The following is a 26,530-nucleotide window of genomic DNA, read 5'->3' as shown; positions in this document are numbered from 1 at the left end:
CATATTTACTGCTTCCTTTCCCACTATTTTTTTTTTAACTCATTTTTGAAATTTTGTTTGAAGACAACATAAGAATCAGTATGTTTTGGCTTTAAGTTCAATTTTTCTGGCATGGAGCTCTATTTTTTATAAATAGTGAAAGTGCAGACTCAATAAACACATTCTTCCAATGTGTGGGTCGTTATGGTGTTGAGATATCTCTAGGCCAACCTTTGTGATTCAGATTCATTCAGCGGCACAAAATCGAGTTTATACACTACTTATTTGTGATAGATTAGAAAGATCTGGAAGCTACCTAGTAGCTAGCTCAGAGGCATAATCAAATATTCCCGACCCTCACACTTTTTATTTCTAATATAATTTCACTACTTTCTTTGTTGTCTTACTGCTGACATAAGAAAATTTTAGTATGTTCCAGTATGAGTGCCACATAGAAACCAGGTAAAGAAGATTTCTTAATGTCTTTTTGGAAAAGGAAGGAAACCGAGGTAATTAATGATGTGTAGTCTGAGACTGGCCCTAGGTCAAATTCCAAGGTACCCCTGGCAGCAGGAGAACGGGCACTGTCTAAGCTACTTTTAGAATCACTGTTGAATCACCAGATTTGTGACACACCCCGAGGAATTTGTGGATTTTTTTCCTTTGTACCTGGGTTCACTTTAAATTTAGCATCAAAAGCTGATGAGCTTGGGCCCTTTTAGAATCCTGAGGGCAGCTCTGTGCCTCTGCCTGCTGCAGGGTGGGGAAGGCGTGATGGTGCTCTGGAGGTGGGTGTTCTTCCCTAGCCTTGGCCTTTGTCACCTGGGAAATGGTGCTGATAATGTTGCCTCCCTGACTGAGTTGCTGTGTGCATTAGGTGAAATAGTGCGCATGGAATGCACGCAGCTTGTGGCACCAAGTAGAACTAATAAGTGTTAGTGTTATTTCTGTTGATTTCTCCAAGTCAAGATGATGATGATGAAAATTGTATTCTGTTCCTCCCCCATGCCCTTCAGTAGGTATATCTTAGAAACAGGTTAGCATTTTGACTCTTGGAGCACCCACCTGTGTGCTATGGATGCACCGTCACTTAGAGACTGTGCAGATAGAATCTTGGTGCTTCGTGTCAGTGGTAGGGTTTGGGGAACTTTGGGGGAGGTGTGAACAAGCGTGGCAGGAAGTGGGGATGGAGATGATATTGTAAGGATATGCTTTTTACTTATAGGCTTACGTGCTCATTGAATTCCTTAGTTTTAATGAGTGAATTGTGTGAAAGATTATCCTAAGATCCTTTGCTCCTTAAATTTTTCAGTCCTCCTTAAAATTTTCAGACTTTTTCAGGCAGTTGTAGTATCGTTGTAAAGTGTTTATTCAGACTCTGGTTCTGGCAGCATGTTCTAAAATGGGGTTTGTGTGTATGGTGTGTATGTCTGGTTTTGTTTTGAGGGGCAGAGCAGTAGAATCTGTTTTTTTTCCTACTGAAATCTTAAATGAAACTCTAGTGGTTCCGTTTAAACAGGTGAGAGTGCACCTTCGGATGCAGATGGGGATGCAGTGAGGAGTGGTCCTGCCTACTCAGTCTCTACTGGTTGCCCACCAAGCTACATCTGTGATCTCCTGTATCTAAGAAATGCAGTTTGAAAACTGTGCCATTCTAGTGAATTTTGTGAAGCGCTTTTGTTCTAGAATAAGTCTATCACACAAGTTGCAGCTGTGGGCTTCATAGATTTTAGTAATTTAAGACCACTGAATTGACATTTAGAAGCTGAGATGGGGATAAGAGGTAACAAAGGGATGGTTGCTAATTGGGTCTGGTCTCTCTGGGAAGTTACAATATCAGGACACACAAAACTCCAGTGAGATAACCAATTAATTCAAGCCGGGTTTCCTTCCTTACCAAACCTGTTTGCGTTGGTGTGCGGTCAGTAGGTCCGAGTTTGTGCACTGGACCAAGAGGTAGGGGTTTACCTCTTTACCACAAGCTCCTTCGCCCTTCCTGGGACAATGTGAGGTACTTTCTGTGTCAGACGTCTTTGGGGGCTAGAGTGTTTAAAACTGAAACAGCTTGTCTTAAACCAGGACTATCTAGTAACTTCACATTCTTGTTATGTTTGAACATGTCCCCCTTGTGTCATAGCTGCAATATCCATATGCACCTCAGGCATTTCCGAGATGGGGCTAGATCACAGAGAGGGCCATGGAGCCAGGGCAGTTATCCACCCTTTGGGGACGTGCATGGGCTATGGAGCCCCACGGAGTCAATAGTAACATAGGCACCAAAATAGTTGCCTTTTCTTTGAGTGACAGTGCCTTCCTCTTTTACATTTTTATTTGGTGTGTGCATGTGTATGTTTTTCTTAAAGTGAGTCAATTTTTTTTTTTTTGCTTAAGATAATTTCTCTAATTCTGATAAGTACTATGTATATATTTATACTATGTATATAATTATTTATTATTATTAATCAAACTTACAATCCCCCCGCCCCCACCCTTGTAAAAAGCATTTGGTAATGCTTTAGAATGGAATGGCAAGAAAAACAAAGGTTCACCTGAAGCCTTGAGCTCTGTGTGTTTGCATTTGATTACTGGTGCCGTAGGACAGTGGCCGCATAGCTCGCTTTGAGAACGATGCTCTCTGTGACATGCTGTGAATATCTCCTTTTGAACTGTAAGGTATTTTTCATCTCAGCTTTAAGATTGAAGAGAAACTTTTGATCTGAGGTTCCTTGCTCCAGGAAATATTTCAGAAGAGATTTCACTTACCAAAGGCTTAACCAAAACAGGTTTGAATAGGGTGATCTCAGAATTTAGTTTGTCAACTGGGGCTCTTTTGAGAGCAACTGCTGCTGCTGCTGCTAAGTCGCTTCAGTCGTGTCTGACTCTGTGCGACCCCATAGACGGCAGCCCACCAGGCTCCCCCGTCCCTAGGACTCTCCAGGCAAGAACACTGGAGTGGGTTGCCATTTCCTTCTCCAGTACATGAAAGTGAAAAGTGAAAGTGAAGTTGCTCAGTCTTGTCCGACTCTTAGCGACCCCATGGGGGTCCTCCGTCCATGGGATATTCCAGGCAAGAGTACTGAAGTAGGTTGCCATTGCCTTCTCCTTTGAGAGCAAAAGAGGGTGTTAATTATAATTAGAGTGGAGCTGCAGGAGTGAACTGGTTCTGTCATGGGCATATAGGACATGTGTTTGCCCCATGGTAGGCACACTGTTGAGAGTCAGAATAGAAATTTCGAAGTCTCCAAATCTTTTGAAAGCCCAGGTCTTACCTAAAACCTTAAAATGAGCGTCAAGACAGGTGCTACCTTGTCTCTCTTTGTAGTGAATGCTGCTCTGATGTAGGGTTGGCATTGAAGAGTCCATTTATTGACCATCAACTGTGTATAAGTACTCTGTTCTAGTCTTCAGGAGGATTCTTTCATCAACTACTTAAAAGAGCTTGTAGCTTTTCCAAACAAAAGTTTAAAGAGTCCTGGCTTACAGTTTATCCCCAGTGCATTCTCTTTGTGCTGTGTTTATTCTCTGTTCTAATTCTGATTCCTTCATGATGTCTCTCTGCTAATCCATCCTGTTCTCTCCCTTCTGTAATTCAACATTTTAACTCGAAGTTATTTGGAGCCAAATTCCCCAGCCTCCCCACCTTCTTTGGTTATGTGATAAATGTTCCAGATCTGTAGTCTGAAGTGGGGAGCTCAGGACGTTTTCTAGTTTGGGGTCAACTGTCTACGGGGTTGCACAGAGTCAGACACGACTGAAGCGACTTAGCAGCAGCAGCATTCATATTACTCCTGGGGATACAGTGAGTCCTCACTGTATTGATGGGTGTAGCTGATTACTATTAGTCATTTAATAGTGACTCTCAAACTTCTTAAAGTGTGTTCAGGTTTGAGAATTACTACTAAATTGACAATGTGTAGCAGCTTTAGGTCATGAAGACCTCTCAGAATTTGAAGAAAGCTAGAAAAATGCACATCCAATCCCAAAGAAAGGCAATGCCAAAGAATGCTCAAACTACCACACAATTGCACTCATCTCACATGCTAGTAAAGTAATGCTCAAAATTCTCCAAGCCAGGCTTCAGCAATACGTAAACCGTGAACTTCCTGATGTACAAGCTGGTTTTAGAAAAGGCAGAGGAACCAGAGATCAAATTGCCAACATCCACTGGATCATGGAAAAAGCAAGAGAGTTCCAGAAAAACATTTATTTCTGTTTTATTGACTATGTCAAAGCCTTTGACTGTGTGGATCACAATAAACTGTGGAAAATTCTGAAAGAGATGGGAATACCAGACCACCTGACCTGTCTCTTGAGAAATTTGTATGCAGGTCAGGAAGCAACAGTTAGAACTGGACATGGAACAACAGACTGGTTCCAAATAGGAAAAGGAGTTCGTCAAGGCTGTATATTGTCCCCCTGTTCATTTAACTTATATGCAGAGTACATCATGAGAAACGCTGGACTGGAAGAAACACAAGCTGGAATCAAGATTGCTGGGAGAAATATCAATAACCTCAGATATGCAGATGACACGGCCCTTATGGCAGAAAGTGAAGAGGAACTCAAAAGCCTCTTGATGAAGGTGAAAGTGAAGAGTGAAAAAATTGGCTTAAAGCTCAGCATTCAGAAAACGAAGATCATGACATCCGGTCCCATCACTTCATGGGAAATAGATGGGGAAACAGTGGAAACAGTGTCAGACTTTATTTTTCTGGGCTCCAAAATCACTACAGATGGTGACTGCAGCCATGAAATTAAAAGACGCTTACTCCTTGGAAGGAAAGTTATGACCAACCTAGATAGCATATTCAAAAGCAGAGACATTACTTTGCCAACAAAGGTTCGTCTAGTCAAGGCTATGGTTTTTCCTGTGGTCATGTATGGATGTGAGAGTTGGACTGTGAAGAAGGCTGAGCGCCGAAGAATTGATGCTTTTGAAGTGTGGTGTTGGAGAAGACTCTTGAGAGTCCCTTGGACTGCAAGGAGATCCAACCAGTCCATTCTGAAGGAGATCAGCCCTGGGATTTCTTTGGAAGGAATGATGCTAAAGCTGAAACTCCAGTACTTTGGCCACCTCATGCGAAGAATTGACTCATTGGAAAAGACTGTGATGCTGGGAGGGATTGGGGGCAGGAGGAGAAGGGGACGACAGAGGATGAGATGGTTGGATGGCATCGCTGACTCGATGGACACGAGTCTGAGTGACCTCTGGGAGTTGGTGATGGACAGGGAGGCCTGGCGTGCTGCGATTCATGGGGTCGGAAAGAGTCGGACACGACTGAGCGACTGATCTGATCTGATCTGATCTGATATTTTATATAATAGTAGCGCTTGGGGGAAGCCCTTATTCAGTCCTGTGATATAAACTAAGTACTCTAGTTTTCAGAATAAATCCTATAAGAATTATTAGAGTAAGTTGCACACCAGTGGTCGTTTTTATTTTCTCCAGGCATTAACCTGGGCCCTGTGGTGAATGTCAAGGTGGGTGGTCCTGACTCAGCGCTCACTCAGCCACAGACTGGTTGTAGTGTAGACTTCTGGCGGGCTCCCACCCAGCCAGGAGGTTGGGAGGAAACTTGAATGAATTCCCTTTACTTTAAAGAACATACTTTTTTTTTTTTTTTATTAATTTGCTTTAATTTTTTAGTGAATTGCATTTACTAAAACAAAGTTGTAAACATTTCTAAGGAATGCATGGGGAAATTAGAAATATGGATGAATAATAAAAGGGTTAATAGATGACAGGGAATTGTATCCTTGGGTAACCAGTTATTTTTCTGTAAATGGTAAAAATGAAAAGTACAGAAATAGTCAGTGACTTTATGCTTCCTAGTTATGCACGAGTTTAATAAAATAGTAGTAACAATTGTTGAACATTTGTTGAAATTTTATAACATTCCAGATACTGTTGTGTTTAAATACCCTATTTATCAGATCAGATCAGATCAGTCACTCAGTCGTGTCCAACTCTTTTCGACCCCATGAATCGCAGCACGCCAGGCCTCCCTGTCCAGCACCAACTCCCGGAGTTCACTCAGACTCATGTCCATCGAGTCAGTGATGCCATCCAGCCATCTCATCCTCTGTCATCCCCTTCTCCTCTTGCCCCCAATCCCTCCCAGCATCACAGTCTTTTCCAATGAGTCAATTCTTCGCATGAGGTGGCCAAAGTACTGGAGTTTCAGCTTTAGCATCATTCCTTCCAAAGAAATCCCAGGGCTGATCTCCTTCAGAATGGACTGGTTGGATCTCCTTGCAGTCCAAGGGACTCTCAAGAGTCTTCTCCAACACCACACTTCAAAAGCATCAATTCTTCGGCACTCAGCTTTCTTCACAGTCCAACTCTCACATCCATACATGACCACAGGAAAAACCATAGCCTTGACTAGACGAACCTTTGTTGGCAAAGTAATGTCTCTGCTTTTGAATATGCTATCTAGGTTGGTCATAACTTTCCTTCCAAGGAGTAAGCGTCTTTTAATTTCATGGCTGCAGTCACCATCTGTAGTGATTTTGGAGCCCAGAAAAATAAAGTCTGACACTGTTTCCACTGTTTCCCCATCTATTTCCCATGAAGTGATGGGACCGGATGTCATGATCTTCGTTTACTGAATGTTGAGCTTTAAGCCAATTTTTTCACTCTTCACTTTCACCTTCATCAAGAGGCTTTTGAGTTCCTCTTCACTTTCTGCCATAAGGGTGGTGTCATCTGCATATCTGAGGTTATTGATATTTATAGTAAGTCATTAAAACCTGATAGCTGATAGATGAGTAAGTGTTGTTATTTTACCCCAATATATCAAGGACAGTAAAGGTCAGAGTTTTTAAGCATCTTGCTCGAGGTCACACAGCTGGTAAAGATTTGAGTTGCGAATTTGAGACATTTATTCTCTATCTCAAACATGTACCCTCTTCTGGTCTTCTAGGATAATAAGAAACACTACTATGAATTACTGTTGGATTGTGGTGGTGGTGGTGGTGGTGCAGGAGGAGGAGAGGAGAGGAGACCCCTTTAGGGGAATGTGTTGGGGTTGAGCATTGAGAACTAGGATGTTTCTGTGTGGATCAGGTTTGTGCAGAGATGGATCAATGACTCAGGAGTGTACACAGATCCTATGCTTTGTACCCTTTAGAAATTAGGCTGATCATCAGCCTCACCTTGAAATATCTCTTATTCCTTTGTAATCAACATGTGGAACTGTTGAAAGAATGTCTGCTGATGGATATCTTTCAACTTATCTTAAAATGGTGGATGTCTGTTTAATTTTAAACTGGGTACCATGACATCCCCTGTGCTGAACATTCACAAACAGCTGGACTTAGAAGGAAATGTACAAATGTAGTGTTCACAGATTATTAATATAATGAGGGCTGACAGAATTATTATAGGTCACCAAGCCTTTAAATAACATTTATTTGTAACGTTGCCTTGTACTTGATCTTGAAGGTAACCCCAATTTGGGTCATACTGACTTTTCACAATGTCATGAACTTTGGATGTTTCATCCTTAAATTTAATAATAATTTTCCCTAAAATTATTTCCCAGAACACTAACATTTTTTCCTGTAATGTTATTTAAAAGAAAGAATCCAGGAGCAAATTTATCTAATACACTTAGTGAATAAGGACTTTTCTCTGAGAGATGAGTAATGTAGAGGTTAAAAACTCAGGCTGCAGGGTTCAAATTCCTGGATTCAAATCCCTCACTTAGCAGCTCTTTAAGTCTGGCTAAAATACTTAACTCATCATGGCAAATAGAAGGGGAAAAGTGGAAGCCGTGACGGATTTTATTTTCTTGGGCTCTAAAATCACTGGAGATGATGACTGAAGCCAGGAAATTGAGATGCAAAACTAGATATTGAAAAGCAAAGACATCACTTTGCTGACAAAGGTCCATATAGTCATATATATGGTTTTGTCACGTATGGATGTGAGAGTTAGACCATGAAAAGACTGAGAGCTGAAGAATTGATGCTTTTGGTTTGTGATGTTGGAGAAGACTCTTGAGAGTCCCTTGGACTGCAAGGAGATCCAACCAGTCCATTCTAAAGGAGATCATCCCTGGGTGTTCTTTGGAAGGAATGATGCTAAACTGAAACTCCCCAGTACTTTGGCCACCTCATGCGAAGAGTTGACTCATTGGAAAAGACTCTGATGATGGGAAGTGAAAGTGAAGTCTCCCAGTCGTGTCCAACTCTTTGTGACCCTGTGGACTATAGCCCACCAGGCTCCTCTGTCCATGGTATTCTCCGAGCAAGAATACTGGAGTGGGTTGCCATTTCCTTCTCCAGAGGATCTTCCGGACCCAGGGATTGAATCCAGGTATCCCGCATTGCGGGCAGATGCTTCAACCTCTGAGCCACCACTGCCTGCCCTGGATGGGAAGATGGGCACAAAGAGGAGGGGGCCACACAGAGAAAAGATGGTTAGATAACATAACCAACTCAGTGGACATGAATATCACTATCCAGAGATAGTGAAGGACAGAAAAAGCCTGGCGTGCTGCAGTCCATAGGATCCCAAAGAGTTGAACTTGAGTTAGCCACTGATCACACACCCACTCACCCACACACACCCACCCACACTCCTACCTCTCTGTATCCCATAGGATTGTTATAAGAATTCAGTGAGATAATACTCATTACTCATGAAGCATCAGTGTGATATTGAAAGAGTGGAAAGCCCTCAACAAATGTGCATGCATGCCTGCATGCTAAGTCACTTCAGTCGTTTCCGACTCTGTGCGACCCTGTGGACAGCAGCCCACCAGGCTCCTCTGTCCACAGGATTCTCTAGGCAAGAATACTGGAGTGGGTTGCCATTTCCTTCTCCTCAATAAATGTGAGCAGTTATTAAATCCTGGAAAAGCAGATAGGTTGCTATCTCTTACCATTGCTCCCCACCCACTTAGCAGTATGTCTCCATGGCTTTTCCATGTCAGTTTTTTTTTTTTTTTGATGTGGACCATTTTTAAAGTCTTTATTGATTTTGTTACAACATTGCTTCTGTTTTATGTTTTGGTTTTTCGGCCACAAGGCATGTGGGATCTTAGCTTGCTGACCAGGGATTGCACCCACGGTCCCTGCATTGAAAGGTGAAGTCTTAACCACTGGACCACCAGGTTCTGGACCCCCTGTCAGTTCTTAAAGCTCATTTCTCTTTTGAATAGTTGCACATCATCCCATTGAAGGAGAGAATCATTAAAGGTTATTTGGATTATTCCATATTTTTCCATCATTATAAATACCCCATACTCTTACTCCCTGCTCCTCCAACATTCCCCTGAAAACTTTGAAGGTCATGTTTTGAGATTGGTCTCAGTACCACTGCTGTAATTGTCTCCATTGTTTTATAAGCACTTGTTCAATGGGGTATCAGGCAGAATTTGTGCTCATTTAGCGTAAAACTAAATAATTATTGGACATCCAGTCCTATAAATTGAAAAACCGAGGGCAGTGGGAATGAGTTCTCTCAGATAAGAAAGAGAAAACTGCCTAAGAGCCTTTATTGAAAACTTCTTATGGCCCGTCTCTCAGAAACTCAAACCTAAACTCACAAGCTGGCGTGTAATTGTAGAAAGTGCACATAAGCCAGCCTGGAGAGGTTTCTTATTTATATTCCATGAAATGCCTTTTGCCTGAAGTTGTTCCTCCTTATACTGTAGTTTAGTTTGTGTGTATAAAAACTTCTCTTGGTCATGATCAGTGCTGGGAAGGCTCCTCTCCTGCCTTCCTGTTTCACACCTTCTCCCTCCAACCCCCACAGTCTCTTCTGTGGCCAACTACAAGAGCCCGCATCCCATCAGGGCACGCCTTTGGTGGCACCCACTGGGAGAGATTTTGATTGAGATTTGCTTGTGGCCTGCGAGGCCCTCTCTGACCTGGCTGGTCTTTGCCTGGGTCTCTCACGGTGCTTCCTGTGCTCTCAGACTCACTCCTTCTGTTGCAGCTGCATCAGCCTTCTTGCTGCCTCTGCTCCTCCTCCTCCTTGTCCTCCCCCTTCAACATGTCAGGCCCACCTTGAAACCTTTGCAGATGCTCTTCCTCCCAGTGTCTTCCTCACTTTGTTCAGGTCTCCTGTTCTGGTTCCTCCATCTTCACTGTGACCATGCCTGGTCACTTCATCCACAGGGCACGCCCCATTAGGTCCTGTGCTGCCCCAGCCCATTCTATTTGTTGGTTCCTTGCCCAGGACTATGAGCTCCTGAAGTCAAGCACTTTGTAATATTAACGGCTCTGTTGCCAGCACCTGGCACAATAGAAGTACTCAATAAATTCTGGTTGAACTAATGAAGGAATCAAGGAAGCAGAGATGCTTGTAGAATTTCATGTATGATATTGTATTTTGAAGCTTTAGTCTGAATATTGATGACAGCAACAAAGAGCAGAGCACGTAACCTTTCAAAGAGTTCAGAAAAACTGTCTTTCAGTTTATTTTTCAGAGCATAGGCTTGTAATGGTTTCTGAGAATTTTTCAAAAAGCAGAAATACCATGGCTTGATTTCTCACCTTTGATAACTGTCCTTGGCTTTTTGATTTTACTCTTGTGTTTATATCTTGTGTCATGAAAGTGGTTTTGACTCTTTATTCTTGTTTTCTCAAATGCCCACTTGCAGCGTGCTTCCCTTCCTGCCCTTCCTTCCCCTTCGCGTTAGTGATGACAGTCTTACAGTATATTCATGCTGCCTTCTCTCTGGGGGTGTAGGAAGTATATGGCTGGCTCATCCAAGATCATTCCTGTCTCTAGAGAGAGGTCAGAGCAGTGGTTTCAAGCTTTTTCTTTGTTTCTGGGCTGGGCTCCAGGGCATTTCAGGAGAGCTGGAGTTCTGCTTCAACCTCATTAAGAGCCCTTCCGTTTCCATCTGTCTAGTGTATGAGTGTTCCCTATAAGACTTTGTTTGAGTGAGATGCGCCTCATGAATAAAACAGTATCAGAACACTTCTGATGTTGAGATGTCTCTTCCCTTTTCAGGGAATGATGAGAGGACTTGGAACAGGGAGGGTCTTGTATCCCTGAGAATTGAAGGTGGCAGACAAAGGCACGGGTGGCCTGTTCTCGATGATTCTGCGTAGTTCTGATCCAAGGAGACGTTTGATTGATGTCTGTGGCTTAAACTTAACTACAGGGGTTTCTGAGCCATTGGCCTAGGCTTTGCTGGGCTGTGTCCACAGTTGCTGTTGGCTTTGCTGCCACCTTCCTTTGTCTTTTTTCAGTTCCTCCTTTCTCCTGAGTGCTTCTGTTTGTGTGCAACATTGCCAACATTGCTATGCAAGTTTTATGCTACCGGTTGCTCCTGGCACTGTGCATTTCGGGAAAGCTCATCTGATTTCTGTGAAATCTTTTGATTTTCCTGCATGCCCTCAGTTTCCAAGTCTTTTAAAATCCTCCATTACAATGAGAACATGAACTCATCAAAGTAAAAATGTAAACAAACTTGTGAAGTATTTGAGCTTATCATTGAATATATCTGGAAATTCCAAACAGAAGTTTCTGGGCTCATATTCACAGTACCCACCCAAATGGAAAGCAGTTAGTTGTTGAGTGAATGAACTTAGCATCAAACACAGGTTGCCTAGACTCTGGATACAGCTATCTTTGCACAAAAGCACTTGTATAAATAGTTCAGTCCCTTATTTGCGGCGGTGTGTGTGTGTGTGCATTTTTGACTGCCACACTTATGTCAGCTGTATGAGATGGGGGTGCTGCATGTGATTTTCCTCGAATATTCTTTTGTATTCTAGCTCTTCGAAGTAAATGAAGGAGTGAATAAGTAAGTGACATGTACAAATCAGTGGAAAGGAACTCCAGCCATAGGAGGAAAGCTTTAGGTGGGTTGGCACAGGGGAAAACGAAGTCTGTAAACAGGGGCAGTTGCGTGTCTGGTAAGGAGAAAGGTATGAATCAGAACAAAAAGTTGCTGTAGATGTGACGTTTGTGAGGAAGAAATGACCTCTCAGCCAGAAAGTAGCATTCTCACGGCCAGTTGGCCATGCCTTGCAGCTTGTGGGATCTTAGTTTCCAGACCGGAGATCAAACCCGGACAGTGAGAGCACAGATTCCTAACCACTGGACCAACAGGGAGTTCTAAGGTTCTGTCGTTTTTATAAACTACTTCCTCACTGAATCAACCTTGCCTCTCATGGGATCCTTTCAGTGTGAGTTAATAGGGATTTTGGGGAAAGCTGGGCTTCCTTGGTAGCTTGGCTGGTAAAGAATCTGCCTGCAATGCAGGAGATCCCAGTTCGATTCCTGGTTCTGGAAGATCCGCTGGAGAAGGGAACAGCTACCCACTCCAGTATTATGGCTTGGAGAATTCCGTAGACTGTGTAGCCCATGGGGTCGCAAAGAGTCGGACCTGACTGAGCGACTTTCACTTTCACTTGGGGAAAGCTAGGATTTACTTCATGGCTGACAGTGAGTTCTGTCAATGCTGTGAAGTACAAGAGAACTGTTCTAATTAAATGATGTGGGCAGCTCATTCTAGACTGAAAGTGAAAGTGAAAGTCGCTCAGTCATGTCCGATTCTTTGCAACCCCATAGACTGTACAGTCCATGGAATTCTCCAGGCCAGAATACTGGAGTGGGTAGCCTTTCCCTTTTTCAGGGGATCTTCCCAACCCAGGGATCAAATCCGGGTCTCTTGCATTGCAGGCAGATTCTTTACCAGCTGAGCTACAAGGGAAGCCCAAGAATAGTGGAATGGGTAGCCTATCTCTTCTCCAGCGGATCTAGCTATCAGGGAAGCCCATTCTAGACTGTATTTTTTGCATATTAGAGTTTCTTACATTCTTTACATGAAAAGTTTATTTTGACTATTATTGGAACCGTTAAGTGTTTCAGGGAATATTAATATATGACTTAAGACAATGTCTCTTACTGGGAGTTTGTGTGTGTATGTGCTACCTTTATTCTTTTTGACCTTCGGCTGTAGAAAGGATTGTACACTTAGGAAGGCATAATAAATAATGGAGTGCTATTAAGGAAATAATGGTAATTGAACTGCTTGATGAGAAAAGGAATTTAAATATGAAACTTAACCAAATTCAAGTATTTAGACACAAACCCTTCTTTTCTCTTTAAAAAAAGAAAGATGGCACTTTTCTCTTCTTTTCAACCTAAATTGTAAGTAACTACTGTTGATTATTTCGAAGAGCTGTTAGCTTGTGAAGCTGAACAATCATTAAAAATAGAAAACTTGCAAGCTACGAATGAGTGCCTAAGTTTTTGTTTAGATGTAGTTTTCCTATGGCATTTCCTCAGATGTAGTATGGAAACTTAAGCTAAAGCAGAGTAATAAGAAATGAGCCTTGCTAAACAAAGAGTGTATTTTGGTTCACAACTATTCAGGAAGCTGTTAAGATTCCCTGTTAAGATTCGGAGAAGGCAATGGCACCCCACTCCAGTACTCTTGCTTGGAAAATCCCATGGACGGAGGAGCCTGTTAGGCTGCAGTCCATGGGGTCGCTAAGAGTCCGACATGACTGAGCGACTTCCCTTTCACTTTTCACTTTCATGCATTGGAGAAGGAAATGGCAACCCACTCCAGTGTTCTTGCCTGGAGAATCCCAGGGACGGGGGAGCCCGGTGGGCTGCCGTCTATGGGGTCGCACAGAGTCGGACACGACTGAAGTGACTTAGCATAGCATAAGATTCCCAGGTGGTGCTAATGGTAAAGAATCTGCCTGCCAGTGAAGGAGACACGAGAGACATGGGTTCAGTCCCTGGGTTGGGAGGATCCCCTGGAGGAGGAAAATGGCAACCTAGATCAACTGCATTACTAAGTACTTATGAAATGCTCTGTGATCCTAGTTACTTTATTAATTTCCCCAAGCTCCAATTACATGGTAAAGAATACTTTTACTATTCTCAATTCTTCATTTTCTTAGTAAAACCTCAAATAGACTTTATGTGAATAGCAGGAACACTTGTCTTTATTTTTTGAGTTGATGGGTTTTCGAGGTAAAGTATTAGTAAAACATTTTAAAAAGTCATCTAAATCCTACAAAACAATGAGAATGTTTAAGGCTGTAGAAAATATGTCCCTTAAGAGTAATTTTTTTTTTAACATTTATTACTCACTGTAGAGTCAGTTTTCAGTAGAACTGCTGGTGAATCATTGAGTGTTTTTCTGGAGCCTAACTCATTAAAGAGAATTCAGTCTACACTAATGACATGGTAATTGTTGTGATGTGTGTACCAAGAAGAAAAAATGTTGTGAGCACAGTGTTCGCCTTTTTTTTTTTTTTCCCTGTTCTGGGTTAAACGGTTAACTTGTGTAGAAATACAAACTGTTGATGATCCCTGTCCTAGTCAAAAGCTATCATAAGACAGGGCCATAGCAACAGTTCTGAACAGATGTTTCCAGTTTGCTCCTTTGGGCTGCAACCATGACTTTGTTCCTGTCAGTAGGTTTTCCATCCACAGTGTCCCTGAGGCTGAGCAAATGCCCCTCCAACAGGCTTTCAAAATACATTTCTCTTAACCTGTGGGGCATTTATAAGTGAATCAGCAGTGTTTATAGAGCACTTGTTCTCTGCAAAGATCTATTACCAGAAAAAGGGGAGAAGTTGAAGAAGCAATTCAGGATAGATCGTACACCTCGATATAAAACTGAAGCCATAAAGCTTCCAGAGGAAAACAGAATATGTTCCCAATGTTGGATATGTGAGGATTTCTTAGGATCTAAAAAAGCACTAAACCATAAAATAAAACATTAATAAATGAGGCTCTATAAAAATTTAAATCTTTCATTTTTTTAGGTAGCACTAAGAAAATGAAAGGCGAGCCATGATTGAGAGGGAATAGTCACAATTTGTATCTCTGTTAAAGGACTCAGACTACTTAAAGAACTCTTATAAGTCTCTAATAAAAAAGACAAAGAACTGTAAAAAAAAAAAAAAAAAAAAAAATACCCAAACAACTGAAATGAACAAATCACAAAGATGTGAGACCCAGGAACACAGAAAAAGATGCTCAGCGTCATTCATCAACAAGGAAATGCAAATTAAAATGATGAGATCCTACTTTATCCTCATTAGAATGGCAGAAAAATAAAATAAGTACAGAAAAGCTGAGAACACTACCTGTTGACAAGAAAATGGAACAGTAAATAGTTCATACATTTTTGGAGTGTAAGCTAGAAAATCTGCTTGGGAAAACAGTGTGGTAACTTCTTATCAAGTTAAACATATAACTACTTATGAGCTGGTAATTTAACTCCTAGGTGTTCACCTAAGAGAAGTGAAAGCATATATCCACAAAAAAGACTACAGTGTTCATAGAGAAAACTGAGACTGACCCAAATGTTCATCAGATTAAAATGAGTAAACAAATCATGATATACTTAGGGGCTATCACTTAGTTATCGAAAGAAATTCGTGTTGATACGTGTCAACAATATGAATATGTCTCAAAGCAATATGTTGAGCAAAGAAGTCAGAAAGGAGTATGAACTATGTGACTCTATTTAAATGCAGTTCTACTGCAGATAAAATTAAGCTCTAGGGACAGAAATCAGGAACGTGGGCACCTGTGACTGGAAAGGAGCACCGGGAACTTTTGTGATGGAAAATATTGTGGTAATTAGGGTGGTGTTTACCTAGTGTCAAACCCATTGAATTTACATTTAAAATGTTTCCATTTTATTGTAGATAGTTTGTACCTGAGCCTAAATTCAGTGGGGAAGAAATCAAAGCTGTAAAACTTGCCTCTGGAGCAGTAAGGATATTGAGCAGACAGGATGCAGTTGTAAACTACATCTAAATGACACAGAATGTTAGAAGGCTAGCAGAGATACACAAAGGATGCATCATGTGACTGCAGAGGAAAAAGCAGATCAGATGAGAAAGGTTCTTTGGGCCATAGGTGGTTTGTGTTGTGTTTGAAGACAGAAATTAATATATGTTAGAGATTAGGATTGATGGGAAAATATTCCAAACAAGGTTAGGGTCTCAGGACAAAGGGTCAAGATAAAAAAAGACATGTTTTGAGGTCAATCAGCATATTAATTGAATCTGTTCACCTACTCAGTTTTTCATGTCCCTGCCCTCTGTTGGTGTATCACTTTCCTCTTTCAAGAAAGTGAAAGTCGCTTCAGTCATCATGTCCAACTCTTTGCAACCCCATGGACTGTAGCCTGCCAGGCTCCTCTGTCCATGGAATTCTCCAGACCAGAATACTGGAGTGGGTAGCCATTCCCTTCTCCACAGGATCTTCCCAACCCAGAGATCCAACCAGGTCTCCTGCATTGCAGGGGGATTCTTAACATCTGAGCCACCAAGGAAACCCTCTTTCAAGACTCGGCCTAATTCTGTTCCTTCCATCTGTTCGTCGTTCCAGCACATCGTGTTCTTTACTATTTCTGCGCTCCTGTTTTAACTCCACATCATAGCACTTAACTTTTCACAGGTTACATTCTACACGTTGAGTGTGTATTTTCTCAGAATGTATTTTCTGGGGAAAGGCAGCTTTTCCTTTAGTGCCCTAAGTGAAAGGCAGAGTCTACAATCAACTGTTAGTTATGGATTTTGAATTCTGGTTTGATAGGTGTTCAGGAGAGGACATCTATTGGAATGTACAATAGATCTACTGCATTAAGAGTGCCATTAACACTATATTATATGTAGTGTTATGTGTACATATGCTGCATTATATGTACATGTGTAAGAGTGTTAATGGCTCTAATTTTTTGACCATCAACTATGTACCAGGCATTCTGATAACTATTACAATAGTTTTTCTTAGGTATTTTTATTCTGTTGATACAGAGGAGTAAACTTAGGAGGTATAGGTTAAATAACAAGCTGGAATTTGAATATATTTCTTTGGCTTCCACTGTTCTTGTAGTCATCAAATCACTGTATTTGTGTTGCTGACAAATAAGTTTATATTAGTGATGGCAGGAGAAAATATCGCTTGTACTCTTATGTCATGCCAGTCACTCTTTGGGCACTTTATACATATTAATTGATTTGACTCCCATGAGAAGTGAGGGAAATGGTTCGTATAGTCATTAAGTAACTCTATCAGGGTCATATCAGAGTAAGCAGTATGGAGTCAAGATTTGAACTAGTCCGATTCCAGAATACACACTCTTTGCTCTTTATTGTTATGCTCTACTGCTTGGCTTTGTGAACATAAGGACTGGCAGTCTTTCTTAGAGTAAGGCATGCACTTTTCCTTGGGTGGGGTAGGAATAGGAATAGATTTAGATAAAGACTGCTGAGGCAGAATGTTGTTTCCATGACATATTTAGTTAGTTCCTTAGATTAAGGTTCTCTTTATTGCCATTCATCCATAAAATGTTTGTGGAGAAACTTTACTGTGTCTTTTCCTTATTAGGTTAAGACGGATTCCATTCTATTGAGGGCTTAAGAGTCTAGGTCTGTTTTTTTTTTTTTTTTTTTAACTCTTGTGGCTTCTCAAGTATTTAAAAATTCTCATACTACTTGAACTAAACTAAGAAACTGGTCATAACTGGCAATATGCTACAGTTATTTATGAAGGAAAATTAATTACAGAACTCTCATCAACAGAAGCATATTCAAGAAAAAAATCTTGCTACAACACTAAAAAAAGGGCAATAAAGATATATTATGTATTTTAAGTTAAAATAATGTATTTAAAGGAAATATTTATCCTTTTCTAAAAGTGATTAGGAGGTTTTCCAAGTGGCCTAGTAGTAAAGAATACTCCTGCCAAGCAGAAGTCAGGGATTTGATCTCTGGATCGGGAATATCCCCTGGAGAAGGGAATGGCAACCCAGTCCGACATTCTCCATGGGAAATCCCGTGGATAGAGCTCGGTGGGCTACAGTCCACAAGGTCACAAAAAGCAGACATGACTCAGCGACTAAACAGCAACAACAAACATGACTCCTACTTCGTCTAGTTTTCTGGTTAACCAGCCACCTGCTTCAGGGACCGTGGCGACAAGGACTGCTTGTGTTCAAACTCTTTATAAGACTTGGTGATAACAGAGGCAGCAAATCTTACATTTTAGGTTTTCTTTTCCTCTTAGAACATATCCTTTCCCTTCCTTTTTTCACTTCTATAAAGATTTGCGGAGATATTTATAGTAGGGAAAGAAGTAGTGAGATCCTTTGTGCAGAAACGTAACTGGCAGGTTCAGGGGCCAGGAAAGAGAGAATATGAAACAATACAGGGCAGCTTCTAGGATAGTTAAAAATATTTAGTATTGTTCTCAGTATTCCATTTTGTCATAGTGCATGCAAGGCTATCAGTCAGCTCCTACTAGAGTTAGGTGTGGGATGTGAATCAAGTCAGTCAATACTGATTGGCTTCTGAAGAGATTAGGGTCCCCTCCAAATCTCTACTAAGAAAATAAAAATGTAACCTGCTTTTGTGCTTATTAGTTAGTTGCTCAGTTGTGTCAGACTCTTTGTGACCCTTTGGACTGTGGCCTGCCAGGCTCCTCTGTCCATGGGGTTTTTCAGGCAAGAATACTGAAGTTGATTGCCATTTCCCCTCCAAAATGTAACCTAATAAGTTAAAATATGCCCAAAGATTGTTGTCATACTGAGTAAGTATCATTTCCCAAAGGAGAAAGATTGACCTTGGAAAGGTCTGTGTTTGTATCTATTAGAACATAAGCTCCATGAGGTGAAGGCCTCTTACAGAGTATCTCTAGTATATAGAATCTTGGCTGCCACACAGTAAGGAATCAGTATTTGTTGAATGATAATGACTGAAATAGCTCTGTTGCTGCTGCTGCTGCAAAGTCACTTCATTCGTGTCCAACTCTGTGCGACCCCATAGACGGCAGCCCACCAGGCTTCCCCATCCCTGGGATTCTCCAGGCAAGAACACTTGGAGTGGGTTGCCATTTCCTTCTCCAATGCATGAAAGTGAAAAGTGAAAGTGAAGTCGCTCAAGTTGTGTCCGACTCTTAGCGACCCCATGGTCTGCAGCCCACCAGGCTCCTCTGTCCATGGGATTTTCCAGGCAAGAGTACTGGAGTGGGATGACATTGCCTTCTCCAGAAATAGCTCTAGGATGAGAGAGGAATTTATCCTCTGTAGCAGATGGAAATATTCCTTAGATGAAGCTTCTTGGGAGCTCACTTAATAACCTTTGACCTTAGGGCTGGACTAGCTGGGAAGATCCTCCCTTGATAAAAGGATTAACACACTTCAGGCCAGCTTGGTGTAAGTCAGTCATGTGATAAAAATATGTGTGTGATCCTAGAAGATTGAGAATCAGATTCTTTTTCCTTGTGATCACACCAAAGTGTACGATCTCCTATGGGCCAAGTGTGAGATGCCAAATAGCTGATCTTCCTGTTTTCCTTTGAGAGCTTAGCTTCCACAGCAGATGTTACATAACTGAGTAGAAGCCACTGACCCCTTTCTGACTTTTATCTGAAAGATAAAGGGTCAGGACAGGGTATCCGAGGCCTTTGATGCTTTTAAGAAACAGCAGATGGAAGACTTCAGTGAAGAATAAAAAGCTAACAATTTAATTTAGGCTGAGTGGAGACAGAGATTTCAAAGGAATGGAAAATGGATAAGATCCAAAAGCATATGACCAATATTTCACTTTGCCTTTAAACGAACAGGTAGAATGAGAAGCTTTGTGGTGAACTTGGTTTTTCTGTGAATTAATATTGCCAAGTTACTACCGCAAAAATAAGACTAGCAGATTATCTACTAGCTTGTCACTTTTCTCTGTACTAGTCGGGAAAAGGAAACTCCCTATAGTAGAACCAGAAGATTTAGTAAAAAGGATTTTGAAGACTGGATAAAAGAGACTTGATACCACATGCTGGGAATTTAAGCCAGATTTTATATAGTTTGTTGGTGGATGCTTTTTTGGTGATGATAGGATACCTCTTCCGAAATAGCCATACTCCCTAGACTTTCATGAAGCATCTTTCAGCGTTCAGGGTGGCTGTTGGTTTAGTACCAGGACATAGCAGCAGTTGTGAAGCAAATTTGAAATCCCTAGTGGTAAACAGAGTCCAACCGATGAAACCCCTTTATGGCATCCAATCTGAAGTGCAAGGATGACCATATAATTTATTGTCCAAACCAGGACACTTCTGAGGTGGGAAGAGGACACTATTTACAGTTATGTCAGAAAGTGAAAACTGGGGCTGTCCCCGGATTCAGTGACACTACCCAGTGGAATTAGAAATGGAACTTACAACAAGATCACCTGGAAGGCTATTAAAACACAGATTGCTGGACTCTACTCCCAAAGTTTTATATTCAAAATTGTGCCTGTCTGACAGGTTCATTGGTGGTGGTATTGCAGCTCATCTGGGGACTGCAGTTTCAGAACTACTGTTCTCCCTAGACAGGCTTGGCACTGTTGTGATGATGATGTAATTTTTAGTTAAAAGATACTCTCCTTAGTGTTAAATCCTTCTCAGCCTTCTACATGTGAGGATATCCATGAAGATGACAAAAAACAAAAACAAAAACAAAAAACCAAAAAACTTGTGTTGGCTTTGCTTTGACCTGTGTCTCTGTGGACTGGTCTATTCTTGATTTTCCAGAGACAACTCTCCTGGTACCAACCCAACTCTCAAAGAAATGTTGAAACCAAATGAAATAAATGTGACGTTGGTTTTTTACCATAGGGATTTCAGCTTAGGGAAGCCTCAGCACCTAAATTCCTTCCAGAGACATTTTATAGATTGAACATCCTCATGAGCAACAGTATTCCTGTGCTCTTTCCTTTTGCATCCATAAAAGCAAGAATGGGGCAACAGCAGCTCTACTGGAGCCATCCGAGAAAACTCAGTCAGGGTTCCTGTTCTTGGTGCATCTGCTCAAAGTGGCATAGTCTGACCCAGAAAGATAGCTTCAACATGAGCCAGCAGTGTTGACCATCAGTACTCGAAAGTATTGCTTTCGTCATGTTGCACTAAGTGAACTTCCTAGAATTGCATCATCCAGGACTCCTACCTTACTGCAGAAACAAAGCTAGCTCTTTGAACGTTGGAGGAAAAAAAAAAAAATACACACAAAACCTTCAGTGTTTTTCAATTCAGCAGTTGATTTTCAGAACCATCTTAGATCTAATGGAAATATTTTGACTCTGTTTGTTTCTCTTCCTTTTTAAATCAAGAATAATGGGAGGATAATATGGTGCTTTTTTTTTTTTTTTTTTTAAATAGGGCTTCCCTGATGGCTCAGTTGGTAAAGAATCCTCCTGTAATGCAGGAGACCCCGGTTTGATTCCTGGGTCAGGAAGATCCGCTAGAGAAAGGATAGGCTACCCACTCCAATATTTCTGGCCTGGAGAATTCCATGGACTGTATAGTCCACGGGGTGGCAAAGAGTCAGACATGACTGAGTGACCTTAACTTTGCTTTTTAAGCATTGATTCAGCATTTTGCCCTCTTGCTTACTGACCTGGATTGAATGAGAAACGTGGGTAGGTTTATTAGTAAGGCAGATGTGAACATGAGAGTCACTGCAGATCAGTGGTTCTTAGAGTGTGGACCCCAGGTCAGCACCGTTACTGTCACCCAGGACTTTGTTAAAATGCAGGTTCTTAAACCCCACCCTCAACTTACTGAAATGGAAACTTTGGGGTGTGGGGCCCAGGAACATGTGTTTCCACAAGCCCTCCGGGTAATTCTGATGTGTAACAGTGTTTCACAGGCACTGTTGTAAGTAATTTTTTGGAGGGGAGGATGCTGTGCCCTTAGTTCCCTGACTAGGGATTGAACCCGTGCCCCCTATAGTGGAAGCTAGGAGTTTTAACCACTAGACTGCCAGGGAAGTTTCTGTAAATGGTTTTATGTCATATCTATCTATTTTGGTCTACAAAGGTACTGAAATGTCTAAATTATGCTTTCCAATGGTCTGATACATAATCATGTACAATCTGCTTTGATTAAATGTCTTTATAAGAATATTGAAAGCAATGATGATGTTAACTAACATTTTCTGAACACTTTCTACATCACTATGTTGAAGACTTTACAAGTAATATCTGATTTTAATTCTGTGCTAATGCCATCACTGTTGTACAGATAGGGGAGTGAGACTCAGGAGCGTGGTAGACTGGCCTTTAGAGGGTAATTTCTTAGTATTTTGCTGCCTGGTGTACCCTTAGCTGGTTTAATGTGCGTCTCCACTCCGCGTTCATCGCCCCCTGTCACCCCCCGTTCTCCCGATTTTAAGAGACTTTTTCTACTCCTCTCTCTTTCACCCTGTTGTATCCTATTTAAATATGTCAGGGATGATTATAACTTATTCTTTAGAATAATTTTTCTCTCCAGTATATGTGTGTAGCATTAGATTGAACATTCTTCTCTCTGGGGAATTAGAAATGCCATCCTACAAGTGCATGACTGAGGATGAAAGTAGTTGAAGAGGTTGAAGGACGCGCTTCAATGCCGAGGATTGTGACTGGTGGGGCAGGGTGGCAGGGCCAGGAGGAGTGTCGCAGTGGAAGGCTGGGCTGACTGGAAACCTGTAGGGGTCAGACTCCTGCCCTGAATGGAATGCAAGTCCCTTCCTTGTGCCCAGGGGCTCAGGCTCACTGCGAGATCAGCTGGGTGATCTCTGTTGGGTGGTTACATCCTGTCTGCCTGCCTCCTCAAGTGTGAAACGGGCACTTTTTGCATCTCAGCAAACAGGAATTCTTTCCCCATGCCCTGCCCGCTCTCCCTTCCTGGGTCTTCACGCTCTGAGGATCTTGGTGACCCCTCCTTTCTTTCTTACTCAGCTGTAACAGGCATGAGTGTTATAAAATGGCAATGCAGTTGATGTGCATGTTAGCAGTGTGTGATTGTGTATATGTGTGCATCCTTCTAAGTGTATATTTATAGATTTTATTGAAGTATGAAACTTACTTATGTTTACAAATCATAAAATATTATTTTGATATTTTAGAGTGAATACATTGTTTTATTTATTTTTAACTTACCTAGATTTTTCTGGTGCCAAAGCTGTTTTCAAGTCTATATATTTTAAGATGAATGTACAAACTATACATATATATTTTTTTTCTTTTCTGTTTTACCAGTGTGATCTTTGGCTCATTTTTCTCTTGTTTGAAAAAAAAAAAAAAAACACGTTTCTGGCATGAGATTGGTTGACTCTGCTGACAATGTATAATAATTCCCCTGTGTGTAATTTAAATTTATAATGTTTAAAGTTTTTTAAAATAATTTAGCTGGTTAGTCCTAGACCATTATAAGTAACAGATGAACTTAAAGTTTTGCTATGCATAGGCTGCTGCTGCTGCTGCGTCACTTCACTTGTGTCCGACTCTGTGCAACCCCATAGACTAGATGTTTATAATTCACTTTAAAGGTAAATACATACCTTACTGGGTATTAATAGGGTTACTTATCCCAATAACAAAGATAAAAGCTTTTATGTATATAAATATATGTACAAATAGATACTGACTGTATACCTATGCATATATGAATTTGTAAGTGAAAACATATTCACACTGACTTACAAGTATTACTGTCATAATTGAGTTTGCAGTTTTTAGAGGCAATTTGATATATATATCTACAGGCTTTTGAAATGTTTGTCCTGGGTGAATACCTTTGAAGCATTTTCTCTAATAGCTTCTCATCACAGATGTAATTTGACAGCCACAGTCAGAAATCCTGAATAATCATCAGTGGTAAAATTTCAGATTTGGATCCTCAGACCAGTGTGAGCAAATACGTTACTGTATCAACCAGTTATAGTTCTCAAACCCACAGTAACTTACTGAGGGTGGAGAGAGTCTGTGTTACTCAGCATTATTACTGCCAAGCCCAGAAATCTCCTTTTCCATTCTCATGCCCCTTTCACACACACTGAAGTTATTTCATGGAAAGGCTGTTTCCTTACCTGTTTGTAGTTTTTCACCTGTGAGTCACGCGACAACCATTTCAGAATGTCTCAGTGGACGCTCCAAGTTGAGACTGTTAGACACAGAGTTCTTGCTCGTCTTCAGGAACAGATGAAAACCAGGAACTTGATAGAAACCACGAGATAGTAGGTTGACTGTCACTCTGCTGAACTGGTTGGTCAGAACTCACTCAAGGTTGGGAAATGGAGACCAGGAGGAAGAGAGAGGTGTTTGGATCCCCGTGGTGTTGGGCCAGCCTCCACATTAGTTCCTTTCTTTCAGTGATCCAAAGAAAGGCATACTGCCTTTTTTTTTCCTTCTTGAAATTTTCTACCACTTTTTCCCAGCCCCCCAGCATTGCCACGTCATCTGGCAAATGAATAGCCAGGCGACAACCTAAGTGTTTTCTGTTTTTATACTTTGCTATTGCCAAATTCAACATGTGGTAAGAGGTGGAGGGCTGCTCGTGGTGCTGACCACTGGGGTAGAGACCAGGCTCTGTTTGCCGCACCCTCCTTACAGGAAACTTGTGGGAGAGGAAGAACTTCTCTCTGCCCTTTGGGGCTCCTCTGGCTGGTCCAAGAATTAAACTGACGTGAGATTGATTAACAGGAGAAAAACAAAAATTTTAAAACATGTGTATGTGGGAGAGACCAGGAAGACTGAGTAACTCACCAAAATGGCAGAAGTCACCACCTCACATACCATCTTCAGCTAAAGACAAAAGATGTTAGGGGTAGTGGTTTGGGAATTCACAGGAAGATGAAAAAGAGCAAGTGTTTGCTGAACAAATGTTTGCTCTGCTGTGCAGAGACAATGGGACAGAGAGGCGTTTTAACAAACATTGCGCTGTGTCCCTCTGTGTCTGCGCAACTAGTTCCTTTTACGCTACGCGGATCTGTAGTGGTAGCGCCCTTCAGGGAAGAGATCCTCTATCTAAATTCTTTTAGACAGTTGGGGGAAGGTCAGAGGTTCCTGAGTCTTTGGGGCCTGGCTTATTTTCAGCTCAAAATAATTGACAGATCAAAGAGACACATTTGGGGTTGGCAAGTTTTGCTCCCCTTTCTTTCAGCAGCAGCCACACAGTGTAAACAGCTGTTCAGAAACAGGTGGTGATTGGGGCTCCCCGGAAATGTGAAACTAGCATTTGAGTAAAGAAGCATTTTGGCATCCATGAACCCATCTGTTAGATAAGAGGTGCTGCTATTGTCAGTTTTTTTTTTCCCCACGTTAATTTTTCCACATTTGAGCATTACTGACAAATAGATCACAAGTAGGACTTCAGTAATCTCATCATGTGTTAATCTTTTGCTCAAAGTGTGATGCTAATATTACTGTTTTGAAAGCGAGAGGCAGGGCCCTCTTTGTATTTTTGGTTCCTTTCAGGCCTTATAACATCACTTGTAATGTCCCAAGGAGGGCTCCAGTGTCCTTCCCACTGAAAAACAGTGTGCAGTTAACAGGTGGAAGTACTCCGAACTTGGCTGTAAATCCCTCATCAAAGTGTGTGACTCGGAAACAGATAAGAAAGAAACTCTGCCCTGGAAGGCTCTTTTTAATTTTTATTTTATGTTGGAGTGTAGTTAATTAATGCTGTGTTAGTTTCAGGTGTACAGCAAAGTGATTCAGTTATACCTATACATGTATCTGTTCTTTTTCAAATGCTTTTCCCATTTAGGTTATTACAGAATATTGAGCAGATGGAAGACTGTTTATTAGGCTGCTGCATTGCAGGTGTGTTCACTCAGGTGCCCAGACTGTGGACTCATAGTTTAATGTGTCAAATTCAATTGGACCTAAAAACGTAAGAAGCGTTTGCAGTTATAGTAGTCAGTAGTACTTATTTATAAGCTTATGATATGCCCCATGCTGCTTTAGATACTTTATATGTACTTACTATGTAGTAGGCAGTATTCCACGCCCTGGGGATGACATAGTGACTAAATCAGACCCAAGTCCCTTTCCTCAAGAAGGGCATTACTTATTTTGAGTCTTATATACAGACTCAGTATTAACTATGGTGTGCTTAGTCGCTCAGTTCTGTCCAGCTCTTTGCAACCCCATGGACTGTAGCCTGCCAGGCTCCTCTGTCCATGGGGATTCTCCAGGCAAGAATACTGGAGTGGGTAGCCATTCCTTTCTCAATGGGATCTTCCTGACCCAGGAATCGAGCCTGGGTCTCTTGCGCTGCAGGCGGCAGTAGTCACTATTGAATGTTAATAATCTCCGCAGAGGCCCCGAGGGACCCAGAGCTGGTTTAGGAAAGCTTCTCACTTGACTGTGCTTGGGGGCACCCATTCCCCGTCCTTCCCCAGGGCCTATATAGAGTCCTCACTGCTTCTTTGACCACTGGGGCTAAGAGCACCCGTGTGCCTGCAGAGGCTTGCTGGCTTCAGCTGTAGGCAGATCTGGTAGGCAAATACAAGGAAGTACAAATGGATATAAGGATGATTACCAGGGCTATGGCAGAGTCCTTCAGATGTAAACATTATGCTGATTAAATGGACGATTAGGCATTAACAGTCTCTTAACTGTGGCTCTCAAGGCTTCCTCGGTTTATTGCACGAGGTTCTGTTTATTCTGACAACCTCAGAAATACCCACTAATTGTCCCCTTGTGCTCTTATGCTTCTTGCCTTCTCCAAGGGGCGCTCCACATTTGTATGGAGCATGACTGTGATGGAAATGATCATTACATTAAAATTTACTTGATCTGC

The 26,530-nt window shown here is 41.6% G+C and overlaps 2 protein-coding genes across 6 annotated transcripts in view; one reads left to right on the top strand and one right to left on the bottom strand.

Moving 5' to 3' along the window:
* P2RY14 (purinergic receptor P2Y14) overlaps positions 1-23,997 on the bottom strand; it is a 64,452-nt gene extending 40,455 nt beyond the window's left edge. For 2 of the 3 annotated variants that reach the window (XM_070374736.1, XM_070374739.1), the window contains exon 1: positions 23,814-23,992. The gene's annotated coding sequence lies outside the window, so the exon portion shown is untranslated. Of the gene's footprint in view, positions 1-23,813 lie in introns of all 3 variants that reach the window. The other variant, XM_070374741.1, reaches the window with a different exon arrangement.
* Positions 1-26,530, top strand: part of MED12L (mediator complex subunit 12L) — a 361,400-nt gene that overhangs the window by 178,341 nt on the left and 156,529 nt on the right. The gene's annotated exons all lie outside the window — the stretch shown is intronic.

Source organism: Bos mutus, chromosome 1 (genome assembly GCF_027580195.1).
Source record: "Bos mutus isolate GX-2022 chromosome 1, NWIPB_WYAK_1.1, whole genome shotgun sequence".
Taxonomy (NCBI): domain Eukaryota; kingdom Metazoa; phylum Chordata; class Mammalia; order Artiodactyla; family Bovidae; genus Bos; species Bos mutus.
Note: the sequence above shows the minus strand (reverse complement) of the source record. Positions and strands in the feature narration are given on the sequence as shown.